At 44.6% G+C, this 12,628-nt stretch overlaps 1 long non-coding RNA gene across 2 annotated transcripts in view; it reads right to left on the bottom strand.

Moving 5' to 3' along the window:
• Positions 1-12,628, bottom strand: part of LOC140731531 (uncharacterized) — an 86,347-nt gene that overhangs the window by 72,405 nt on the left and 1,314 nt on the right. The window lies entirely within an intron of this gene.

The following is a 12,628-nucleotide window of genomic DNA, read 5'->3' as shown; positions in this document are numbered from 1 at the left end:
ATGTGTGTTTTGAAGACTGCCTCCTCCAGTCACATCAGTAAGATCAACTTCTGTCTCAGTTGTACCTTGGTCTTTGCCCACACATGTCCATTCCCTGAATGTACAACTGTTAATCAGTATCAGCCCTGAGCTCTTTGAAGGGGGAAGACAATTCCAATGAATTATAATCCCATGCAAGAAAAACTTCCTCCTCAGCTTAGAACTGAGATTTCTGGCTAAACAGTCTGTAAGTGATAGCAACGTACACACTCAATACTGGAGGAACTCAGGGGTGGCATGGTAGCATTATGTTGTTACAGTGCCAGCAAGCTGCGTTCAGTCTGTAAGGAGTTTGTGACCACGTGTGTTTCCTCCCACACTCCAAAGGCATACAGGTTAGTGGGTTAATTACTCACAGGGGTGTATTTGGATGGTGTAGGCTCGTTGCTGTGCTGCACCTTTAAATAAAATACAAGTAAAACATAGTAGGCCAGGCAGCATCTTGGAAGGGAACAAGCAGTTGATATTTTGAGCCGAGGACCTTCATCAGGACTAGAAAGGAAAGGGAAAGAAGCCTTTCCAGTCCTGGTGAAGAGTCCAGGCCCAAAACGTCGACTGTTTATTTCCCTCCATAGATGCTGCCTGACCAGAATTTCAGCGTCCTACGTTTATGATTGTAAATGGTGTTAGATGGAAGTAGTCGGAGGATTTAAGAACTGTGTGGTGGTGATCTTAGTTGGATAATGTAACAATAAATCATTCTTTAGTGAGAAGGACAGGCTCCCTGACTGGGTGCATCACAGCCTGCTATGGAAACACTGCTGCCCAGGAATGGAAAAGACTACAGAACGTGGTAGATACAGACCAGTCCATCACAGGAAAAGCCCTCCCTGCTATTGAGCTCATCTACAAGAAGTGCTAACACAAGAAAACAACATTGGTCATCAAGGACCTCCACCATCCAGGCCTTCCCTTCTTTTTACTATCACCATTGGGCAGGAGGTTCAGAACCCTTACAACCCACACCACCATTTTCAGGAACTGTTATTATCCTTCAACCAACACTGTACATATCTTCACTCACCTTTACTCTGAATGGATTCTACAAGCTATAGATTCACTTCCAAAGACTCTTTACAACTCATGTTCTTAGTATTATTTTTATTTGCAGTTTGTCTTCTTTTACACATTGATCGTTTGTCAGTCTTTGTTTATTAATGGCTTTTCATAAAATGCTACGTTTAAAAATTTTTTTATTTAGAAATACAGCACAGTAACAGGCCCTTAAGAACCAATGAGCCCGCGCTGACCAGTTAACCTACTAACCAGTACGCCTAGAATGTGGGATGAAACCGGAGCAACTGGAGGAAAGCTACGTAGTCACAGGGAGAACATACAAATTCCTTACAGTCAGCCTGGGATGCAGGCGCTGTGATAACTGCTATGCAACAGATTGGGTCTTTTCCCCCAGGACAGCCTAGAATAGAGAGCACATGTTGAAAGTGAGAGGGGAGAATTTTAAAGGTGATCTGAGGAGTAAGTCTTTCCAAACAGTTGGTGGTGAATATCTGGAATGAGCTGCCTGAGGAGGTGGTGGGATAGATACAATAACAATGTTTAAATGGAATTTGGCAGGAAAAGCGTAGAGAGCTTTGGGTATGACCTGGACAAATAGGATGACCACCAAGAGGTACGGCGGTCTGCTGAAGGGCCTGTCACAGTGAAGTCTACGATACCAAAACTGCACATAGACCCCAAGATAATTGCAGAAAAACTTTTTAACTCTTGGATTCCATTTTCTTCTTGCAAAACAATGACACATCTTTTGTTGGCTGTAATACTTTCTTATTCTTGCTTGTTAGTTTGCTGGGGTGATATACAAGGATCAAATCTCTCTAAATACCAACATTTCTCATTCTTTACTTTTCAAAGAAAAGTCCACTTTTCCATTTTACATGAACCCAGCACTTGAATCTTTGGTTTTAAATTATAAAACTATAGTAAGACATCCAAAAAGCCAGCTTGCCTTCACTGACAGTCAGTTATATAGCACAGAAACAGGCCTTTTGGCCCAACTGGTCCATGCTGACTAAGATGCCCATCCAAGCTAGTTCTACTCACCTTCTAACACTTCCAAACTTCAATGGTGAGGGAGATGCGTGGCCTCAGCTGATGCAGAGACAAGGCCCTCATGCCTATTACACCCTTTCAGGGGAGGAGGCAATGGAGGCGGTATGGGACAGAACATGCGCAGCAAACGTGCTGAGTTGGGGACTTTGCGCCTCCTGTTGATGGTGCTCTGCAGTGTTTGCTCCCTGGAAGACAAGCTGATTGCCTCCGTCTGCAGCTGCACTCTCGTGGGATGAGGAATTGCTATGTGCTTGTTCTTATAGAAGTGTGGCTCCAGAACAACAACCCATGCACCATCAATCTACAGGTCATATGCCACTGAGGGAGTAGCGCTAACATTATTTTCTGTGACTGCATGTGCTATTTTAACTATATATGCTGTGTGTGGATGTGTTTTGCACCTTGGCCCCAGTAGAATGCTGTTTTGTTGAAGCGTTTCAGATTTCAGAATATATCATATATCTCGGATTCACCAACATTCCTGGCTCAGAATTTATGTGCTGCCAGCAAGCAGTCTTTTTCTTACACTTGTTCATCACACATATGTACTGATGTAGTGTGTTAGATTTTCATCAGTGACGATCTTGGCAAACTTAGCAATGAATTTTTCTGTTGCTTTGTCACCAGCAGACGCTTCATCACCGCAAATCTTTAAAAAAGATCAAAGCTGTGTCTTTTCTTAAATTTATGCAACCAGCCTGCTGAATATTTACAATACCCTTCAATTTTCAATTCGCCACGATAGGTTTTTGTTTGTTTCATGATCAGCAAACTGTTAAGCGTCTATGTTTCCTTCTGACACTGACAAATCCACTCTTTCAATACACAACCGAGATCTTCACTTTGCTTTATGCTGTATTTTTAATTTTTCATTAACTTCTGTTCATCAGGTATGCGAGGTCACTTCTCAAGACGGTCAGGGCTGCGCAGAGATCTGTGCATCACCTGTGAACCTTCTCAGCGCCTGGTGGGATTTTCCATTTGTCATGTCATGTCAGCACTCAAAAAAATTGAATATCAGACCTTTTGGGATTTTGACATTTCAGACAAGTATTGTCTGAACCTGCATCAAGCTCATTCCACATAAACACCACCCATCTGTGTAAAATAAAAGCTGTTCCTCAAGATCCTATTAAATCTCTCCCCTTTTACCTTGAACTTGTGCTCTCTAGCTTTCAGTTCCTCAAGCCTGGAAAAAGGCAGTGTGCTCACTTGATCCTGGTACTGAATGGTAACTGTTCTTGCTGCCTGTGGTCTATTGAACCCACTCCTAGACTATGGAACAGCTTGTGGGATTGCTGGTCAATGGCCTGACAGACAGGAACCTACGGGGGGGGGGGGGGGGGGGAATAGAAGGCAAAAGGTGCACCATCTCACAAAATGAAGCTTTTTCTCAGAGAGCTGATCAAAGCAATCTTCAGATTTCAGAGCACACACAGAGCCAATATCGGGAGCTGGACAGAAGTCACTAACAGGAACTGGAACTAAAGGAAAAGGTGAGTGATAAAGTATTCTGAATGCCAGCACACACTATACAGAGCTTTATGTGAGGTGTTTGTAGAGAGAAGCCCAACACCCACACCAACTCTACAAGATTTTGCTATATTGTTATTTTGATTTAGTTGCGCTTATAATAAGCTAAAGACAGACTCAGGCAGCCTTCACTGAACGTCTTATGTCCAAGATTCACCTATTTTTACTATTTTGTTTTCATTATTTTTTTACAAACATTAAAAATCAAAATAATTCAAGGCCCATCTTGCACTTGCCTTATTGCTGCCAACTCACTTGACCAGTCTGCGTGCTTCTGTGATCTCTTTGTACCTGGCAAGTCCACTGGTCAGAGATGGTAACAGCTGAAGCTCTTACACAGTGGAATCTGGAATGCACTACCCAAGGGATGCTGCAGTCAAGCGCTTTTGCAACAATGAAGCGGCACCTGGGCGAGCCCTGCATCACCAAGGTATGGAAGCAGTCGACCAGGTGCCGGTAAATGGCTAACACAAGGGGGTAGAATTTTAAGGTAATTGGAGGAAAATAGAGGAAGGTGTGAAAGATATTTTTTTTTAAAACAGAAAATAGTGGGTGCATGAAACATGCTGTCAGGGGTGGTGATAGAAGAGGCAGATACATTAGGGACGTTTAGGAGACTCTTAGACAGGCACGTGGATGATAGAAAAATGAAGGGCTATATAGGCGGGAAGGGTTAGATTAGAGTAGATTAAAAGGTTGGCACAACATTGTGTGCCGAAGGGCATGTACTGTGTTGTACTGTTCTGTTTTAAATGGGATTAGCAATGATGGGTACTTGATGGCTGGCAAGGACATGATGGGCCAAAGAGTCTCTTTCTGCTGCTTGACTCCATTTCCAGCAGCGGTTGACATATGATTTTCACCCATCTCTTTCATGACAAGTTCACATAATTCTTCGACAAACTGACAGCCAGTTTTTTTCCTGTGGCTGCATGGGTTTCCTCTGGGTGCTCTGGTTTCCTCCCACATTCCAAAGACATACTGGTTGGTAGATTAATTGGTCACATGTGCACAATTAATTAATTTGGAGATACAGCAGGGAACAAGCCTTTCAGGCCCAACCCACCGCACTACCCAGCAACCCACCTAATTAACCATAGTTTATTCACAGGACAATTTACAATGACTAATTAAGCCACAAATGTCTTTGGAATGTGGGAGGAAACTAGAGGAAAGAGCAGTGCGGACTCGATGGGTCAGTAAGGCCTGTTTCTGTGCTGTATCTTTAAATAAAGCAAAGAAATAAATAACAAACATGAGATTTTGAAGATGCTGGAAATCCAGAGCAATGCACAAAATCTTGGAGGAACACAGTAGGTCTATGGAAATGAATAAATAGTTGATGTTTCAAGTCTAGACCCTTCTTTGGGACTTCCTTTAGATTAAAGAATGTTTTCAAGGTTGCTAAAACCTTTGGTCTAGGAATGGAGATGCAGAATACAAGGTGTTGCTCCTCCACCCTCAGGGTGGCCTCATCGTGGCACAAAAGGAGGTAATAGATTGACATTGCAATGGGAATGGGTATCAGAATTAAAATGTTTGGTCATTCGGAAGTTCCACTTTTAGTGGCTGCAGCAGAGATGCTTGACGAAGAGGTTCCCCAATTTATTATGGTCTCACCAACATAGAGGATCTCAACATCTTCACAGGGTAAGTATTGTCTCACCTGGAAAGACTGCTCCTTTCAGAAATGGCTATTATCTTCCCACCTGCTGATCCACAGGGATTACTCTACAACGTGACAATTTGGAATCCAGTGTCTTTGGCGGAGCTACAATGGCTCTAGAGAACAGCTCCTTTCAGCTCATCTGCAGAAACAGCTTAATTTCTAACTTTAAGGTCTCTTTTTTTCCCCTTTCAAGGTGGGTGGGTTCTGTCAGTGCCCTTGACCTGCAGCTGCACTCGAACAGTGGTTCTTTATGACGATGGTTCCAGGGCTCACCAATTGGCCTCTTTTTGACACCCCAAGGGCGTGGCCTAGAAGACAAGCGCGCACCTTCAGGGTTCTGAGGCTTTGTGGCCCTGTGGACAACCTGATTCCATGCCAGTGCCACTGAATGAAGTGTTGCAGCAGGAAACAGAATATCGGGGACAGCAGTTGGTGGTCCCTGTACTCGATGAACTGTGCACGCTCTCTTTCTCTTGGTGGTGGGCTGAGAGTTTGCTGTCGATTCTTGAGTCAGAGAACTCAGAAAATGTGCAACAGAGCAGACTTTAGCACTGTAAGTAATCAGTGAGTTGTTCTCTTGCGTGACACCTCTCTACCCCTTTATTAGGAAGAGATGAAGCCTGTGGAATGTCAAAATGACGGGTAAACAATTAGTTTTTCAGTGCTGCAGATCACGGTCTCTCTTGGGGGCTTTGCTATTGATTGCCTGGTGGGTGGTGGGTGCTGATGCTTTTTGTTGAAATGTGGGGGAGGGGAGGGTTGATGCTTTGCTGTTGCTTGTACGTGGGAGGGGGAGAAGAGGGCTTTGGGGTTCTAACATTTTATCGTCATTCATTCTGTGGGATTTCTCTCGTGTTTTTGTGGAAGAGTAAGAATTTCAGGTTATATATTGTAAACATTCTCTGACATTAAATGGAAGCCATCATGTTAAAACTCAAGGATGTCGGTCATCTGGTCCAGAGCATTGCTGGATATTAAATTCTCCAGTGTTGCTTCTTTTACTCACAGTACTTTATAAAATTAATTATTTCACAAAATATGGCTGCCAGCACTTAATGCCTGTCTCTGTCGCCTTGAAGACATTCACTCTACATCCTTGGTCCTCCACTCACACCTTATTGTTTTCCATTCTGAAGACAGAAGTATTTATTTTAAAATACCCTATTATAATTCCTCTCCCTTTAAGATTCAAGATTGTTTATTGTCATTCTTCTGTACACAAGTGTAAAGGAGAATAAACTGATGTTACTCAGGATTCGATTCAGCATAAAGAACACAATAAATAACATGATTGAAGTCTCCTGCAATTATGAAGAGGCCGTCCGGATGCTTGTTTTGTAGAGAGCTGATGATAGTGTAAAGCTCTGCCAGTGCGTTCTTGTTGTTAGTGCATGGGGGGGGGGGGGGGGAAATGTAGAGATCAGTGATGAACACAACAGCATACTCTCTAAGCAGGCTATGTGGCCAGCATTAAAAGACAAGCATTTCCTTCTGCTTTCTATGTAGATTCCTGCTTGAGTTTTTAGTCTAATCGTTCACTGTCACACTGTTCCTCCTTTGGAGATTTCTTCATCAACCTTTGGGCTGAACTGCCAAACACTCCCCATCCCGACACCAATGGTTTTAGCAACATTGAAAACCTCCTTTAACCTAATAACATCAGAAACTTCTCCCCGGGTCACAATTCCTGTAGGATTTTTATTGTTTTTTTAGGGGGAGGGAATCCATCTCCTTTCTCAAAGGCGAGCAAGGACAGGCTATAAATGGACTCTCTGGACTGACCCCAAAACATGCAAATAAAAGAATTAACAAGATAAACGCCTGGTTTATGCACAGGTTGGTGGAAGTCCACCCCAGCCTCAGAGGTGAGTCCAACAACAAATTCAGAACCAGCACTTATTCAGTGACAATTGATTGTCAGGTGTGAAGAGGACAGTGTTTAACAACTACAACCAAAACACAGCCATGTGTCTGGTTGTCTAAAACCAACAGTGAATGGAACTACCAGAAATAAAAGAGGACCTCAACCAAACACCGCAATCGGCCAAGATTTCAGAAGCTGCTCACCTGATCCCAGTTAGGTAACCCACACTGGTTTCCTCCAGTGGGGATCCATGCGCACTATTGCTGAACTCTTTGTTGTGTGTTGGAACTATTTATTGTTCATTCTGCGCTAACCTTGATGACATGGTCATACACGAGGAAATCTGCAGATGCTGGAAATTCAAACAACAACACACACAAAATGCTGGTGGAACACAGCAGGCCAGGCAGCATCTATAAGGAGAAGCAGTGTCGATGTTTCGGGCCGAGACCCTTCTTCAGGACTAACTGAAAGGAAAGATACTAAGAGATTTGAAAGTAGTGGGGGGAGGGGGAAATGCGAAATGATAGGAGAAGACCGGAGGTCATGTGTTGCCTTCTTGCATTGCTGATTGTAACTTTGCTACAACAGTCAAGAATCAAGCACTTCAATTTGGGACTAACGTTACACATAAGTCCAAGTGGATTAGGATTAACTTCATCCTAAACCTAAGCCTAATCATATCCTCTTAACCCCATCCCCTCACAACAACCCCCAAGCACATTTGCTTAACATCCAAGTGTGCCACCTCAGGGTCTCTGTGCGCTGTCTCAGACGGAGAACATCCCCTTCTCTAACACCGCTCCCCCCCACCCAAGTGCCTTTCTTTAACTTCCTGACTGTGACCCCTGAGTGCATCCCAGAAGAGACTGGCTGTTCCAAACCGATCTTAATGTATTTCTTCCATTATTGCTTCCTGTAAACCTCCTTAAGGGTAGAAATGGGTAACTCCCTTCTACAAGGGGTGGCTGAAAGAAAATCTCCCAGTGCTTCTATGGAAAAAAGAAAAAACTTTTTAATATATAAAGATGACCTCACATGGAGAAACTGCCAAACTGGGATTGTACCCCTGCCACCCAGAAAGTCACAACTAATGTGATTTTGGCCTTAGCTTAATTTCCGTCTGTCCCCTTTGATCCTTAACCATCCTCAAGTTCCAGACCTCAAAAGTGGCACCATTTACACAGCTCTCATGGGAGGGAATTCCAAACATTCACCAGCTCAAAACTAATCAATAAGCTTCAATACCTGGGCCTCAGTATTCCCTTGTGCAATTGGATCCTTGATTTCCTCACTTGCTCCATGATCTCCATTAACACAGGTGCACCACAAGGTTGTGTGCTGAGCCCCCTGCTCTACTCACTTACAACTGTGTGGCTAAGCACAGCTTCAATACTATATTTCATGATACCACTGCCATAGGCCAAATCAAAGGTGGCATATAGGAGGGAGATTGAAAATCTAGCTGAGTGCTGCCAGAACAACAACAAAGTCAGCAAGACCAAGGAGATGATTATTGACTTCAGGAGGAGGAAAGCAGAGATCCATGAGTCAGTCCTCATTGGGGGATCAGAGGGGGAGAGGGTCAGCAACTTTAAGTTCCTTAGTGTTATCATTTCAGAGGGCCTGACCTGGGTCCAGCATGTAAGTGCAATTATGAACTAAGTACAGCAGTGCCTCTACTTCCTTAGAAAGTTTGCAAAGATTTGGCATGACATCTAAAACTTTGACAGAATTCTGAAGATGTGTGCTGGAGAGTATATTGACTGGCTGCATCACAGCCTGGTACGGAAACACCAATGCCCAAGAACAGAAAAGACTACAAAAAGTAGTGGATACAGCCCAGTTCATCACAGGCAAAACCCTCCCCATCTTTGAGCACATCCACAAGGAGCTACAAGAAAGTAGCATCCATCACCAACGACCTTCACCATCCAGGCCATGCTCTCGTTTTGGTACTACCATTGGGCAAGAGATACAGGGGCCTCAGGTCCCACAACGCCAGGTTCAGGAACAGTTATCACCTTTCAACCATTAGACTCCTGAACCAGTGTGGAAAACTTCATTTAGCTCAACTCTGAACTGTTTCCGTAACCTATGGATTCATTTTCAAGGGCTCTACAATTCATGTTCTCGGTATCCGTCTAGCTAATGTTTATTTACACAGTTTGTCTTTTTTTGTACATTGGATACTTGTCAGTCTTTGTGCAGTTTTTCATTGATCCTATTGTATTTCTCTGTTTTACTGTGAAGGTAGTATATACAAGTACTTTGATATTTTGATACAACAGTCAGAATTGGCAAGTTATCTGAAATTGGAGAACTTGCCACAGCTGCAGCCTGCCCAGATGGAAGGTGAGGTGCTGTTCCTTCAGCTTAAGTTGTATGCTGCCTGTTGATGTAACAGCACAGGCGATGGTCAGAGATTTAACATAGCAGCTCAGGGTTTGTGCTCTGCCTCACAGGGAAATTTATTTATTTATTTATTTAGACAAAACACAGAACAGGCCCTTCTGGCCCAATGAGCCGCATCGCCCAACAGCCCACCGATTTATCCCCAGCCTAATCACGTGACAATTTACAATGACTCACCAATTTATCCCCAGCCTAATCACGTGACAATTTACAATGACCCACCGATTTATCCCCAGCCTAATCACGTGGCAATTTACAATGACCCACCGATTTATCCCCAGTCTAATCACGTGGCAATTTACAATGACCCACCGATTTATCCCCAGCCTAATCACGTGGCAATTTACAATGACCCACCGATTTATCCCCAGCCTAATCACGTGACAATTTACAATGACCCACCGATTTATCCCCAGCCTAATCACATGACAATTTACAATGACCAATTAACTTAGCAACCAATACATCTTTGACTGTGGGAGGAAACCCACATGATCACAGAGACAATGTACAAACTCCTTACAGACAGCGATGGGTACCGTACTGTACCAGGTCACTGGCACTGTAAAGCACTGTGTTAACCATGCACGGATGTGACTAATCGAAATAGCTGTTGACAGACTGAAACCTCCCTGCTGTGCTCCTCACGTTTGATCATTCTGGGGTCCGCAGGCTGTCAAATGCCATGGGGTGGTAGGGCACAGACACTGGCTATAGACTAGATGGGCCAACTGGCCTGTAACTGTGCTGGACATCTTAAGCGACACACATAAAATGCTGGAGGAACTCAGCAAGCAGCATCTATGGAAATGAATAAGCAGTCGATATTTTGTACTGGAAAAGACTGGAAGGGGGAAGATAAAAAAGTGGGGGGAAGGGAAGGAGGGTAGCTAGGTGATAGATGAAGCCAGGTGGGTGGGAAAGGTAAAAGGGTAAAGAGGAAGGAATCTGATAGGAGAGGAGAGTGGATCATAGGAGAAAGGAAAGGAGGTGATATGGTTAAAGGTGAGAGGAGGTAAAGGGCCAGAGTGGGGAATAGAAGAAGAGGGGAGGTGGAGGGAATTTTTTTTAAAAAACCAGATGAGAAATCGTTATTCATGCCATCAGGTTGGATACTACCCAGAAAGAATACAAGGTGTACCACTTTGGCTGCTTGCAGGGATAAGTACTGGGAGGGAGATTAGTGGGGAGAGATGAATGGACAAGGCAGTCACAGAGGGAGTTATCCCTGCAGAGAGCAGAGAGAGGGGGTGAGGTAAAGATATGTTTGGCGGTTGGATCCCTTTGGAAATGGTAGTAGTTGCAGAGAATGACATGTTGGATACAGAAGCTCATGGGGTGGTAGGAAAAGAGAAGAGGAACTCTTATCACTGTTAAAGTGGCGGGAAGATGTTGGGGGTGATATATACATTCTTAGCCATAACAGCCATCTGCCTCTGACCAAGTGCAGCTCATTTTGTAATAATACAGACTCTTCATGCTATTTTTCCTTGCACCTTGTCGTGGGGGAGCCTGGGACCAGATAGCACAGCCTCAGAATAGAAGACAATCCCTTTAGAACAGAGAGGAGAAATTTCTTTAGCCAGAGGATAGTGAATCTGTGGAATTTAATGTCACAAATGGCTGTGGAGGCCAAGTCATTGGGTGTATTTAAAGCAAGAGTTCTTGATCAGTCAGGGCATCAAAGTTACGGGGAGAAGGCGGGAGAATGGGATTGAGAGGGTCAATAAAGCAGCCATGATAGAATGGTAGAACAGATGTGATGGGCCAAATAGCCTAATTCTTCCCTGTGGTAACTCCTGGTTAACGTTGGTGCTTTGCAACCAAAACCAGCGTCTTACTGTATGATCCAGTGATCCAAGTCTGGCAGCAGTGATCTGTGATTAGAGCCAAGCTTGATTCCATCAACATCTAATATGTGTTCACATGCTCTGGAGTGACGGAGGCTGAGGGGAGAGCTGATAGAGGTTTATAAGATTATGAGAGGCAGAGATAGAACAGACAAAAACTAGTATGTTCCATGAGCTGAATTGTCTAATACCAGAGGACATGCATTTAAGGTGAGGTGGGGTCATTTCAAAGGAGACGTGAGGGGCAAGATTCTTTTTAAAAACAGAGTGGCAGGTGCCTGGGATGGTGGTAGACAGACACATTAGGGACTTCTAGGAGACGTTTAGATTGGCACATGACTGTGAGGAAAATGGAAGTACATGGATATTGTGTATGCAGAAGGGATTAGTTTAGTCATTTGATTACTAATTTAATTGTTTTGGCACAACATCTCCCCACATCCTGGCAGTGAATTCAAGGCACCCACCGTGTCCAGTACTCGCCCCACTCATCTCCCTTGAATCTACCTCCCTTCATCTTAAGTGCTTGCTAACAAACATGAATGCAGTCCACGGCCACGCGGTGTGCCTGCTACTTTGGTGTTAGAATGATGGGTGACACTTGCGGGCTGCCCCCAGCACATCCTTAGGTCAGTTGTTAATACAAACAACACATGTCTCGATGTACACGTGATAAACATACAGAGAGATGGGTCGATTGTGTCAATGACCAACACAGTCAGAGGATGTGCTGGGGGCAGCCCCAGGTGTTGTCACACTTCTGACACCAACATAGCATACCCACAGTTTAGTAACCCTGAATCTGAATTATCTTCCTCTACCCAGGCCAGGTAGTCCAAAGAACACCTGCAAAGAGCCCAAGCTCTGCCAAAGACTTCCCACCGGTGAAATGTGGAGCGTGAGAGGGCAGTCAGGGAGAGTGGTGTTGAGGGAGCTCTGCGCTGGGAGAGTGGCGCTGAGGGAGCTCTGCGCTGGGAGAGTGGCGCTGAGGGAGCTCTGCGCTGGGAGAGTGGCGCTGAGGGAGCTCTGCGCTGGGAGAGTGGCGCTGAGGGAGCTCTGCCCTGGGAGAGTGGCGCTGAGGGAGCTCTGCCTGGGAGAGTGGTGCTGAGGGAGCTCTGCCTGGGAGAGTGGTGCTGAGGGAGCTCTGCCTGGGAGGGGGCAGTGTCAAGGAAGCATGACTTCTTAAAG

This window comes from Hemitrygon akajei, chromosome 8 (assembly GCF_048418815.1).
Source record: "Hemitrygon akajei chromosome 8, sHemAka1.3, whole genome shotgun sequence".
In the NCBI taxonomy this organism is placed as follows: domain Eukaryota; kingdom Metazoa; phylum Chordata; class Chondrichthyes; order Myliobatiformes; family Dasyatidae; genus Hemitrygon; species Hemitrygon akajei.
Note: the sequence above shows the minus strand (reverse complement) of the source record. Positions and strands in the feature narration are given on the sequence as shown.